The 520-nt window shown below is 41.2% G+C and overlaps 1 protein-coding gene across 1 annotated transcript in view; it reads left to right on the forward strand.

Annotated features, from left to right (window-relative positions):
* The window catches only part of POC1A (POC1 centriolar protein A), a 62,720-nt gene that overhangs the window by 6,517 nt on the left and 55,683 nt on the right, over window positions 1–520 (forward strand). The gene's annotated exons all lie outside the window — the stretch shown is intronic.

Here is a 520-nt window from a genome sequence, read left to right on the forward strand (position 1 = left end):
CCTGCTAATAGCAAACTGAACACTGCTCTAACCTCTTTGCAAGCTTGGGTTTTTCATAAATTGTGAGGAACTGCTGAGCTGGCTTTAATCAATGTTTTACAAGAGAGATGTTGGAGGGGGATGTAGCTGGGTTGCCTTTAAGTCACCAATTGTCACAGGGCTTCTCTACTTAATCTATAGTGTGTTATTTGATATTTAACCTGCTGCAGCTGATAGCTGCATCTGTTTCCCAGTAAAAAAGTAATGAGAAACCTCATCCACAGACCTTCTACATGTTTCCTTAGTGTGTATGTATTTGGAAGAAGTTTTGCAACTTGTGTTGCTTTTGCCTCTGCAGCTGTTGCATGAACCGACTCTTGGAAGTAGACTTGTCAGTCCAAGCCAATGCATGACTTTGTTTGGATTACTAATGAAATATACAGTATGCAATACATTGGTGAAGTGCAAAGGACAATGTGCCCGAGATTGCTGGAAGCTGTGATGGTGAACTGAGCGTGAAATGTAGTTTTGGTTTAATCGG

Source organism: Egretta garzetta, unplaced genomic scaffold (assembly GCF_000687185.1).
Source record: "Egretta garzetta isolate BGI_Z169 unplaced genomic scaffold, ASM68718v1 scaffold215, whole genome shotgun sequence".
NCBI lineage: Eukaryota > Metazoa > Chordata > Aves > Pelecaniformes > Ardeidae > Egretta > Egretta garzetta.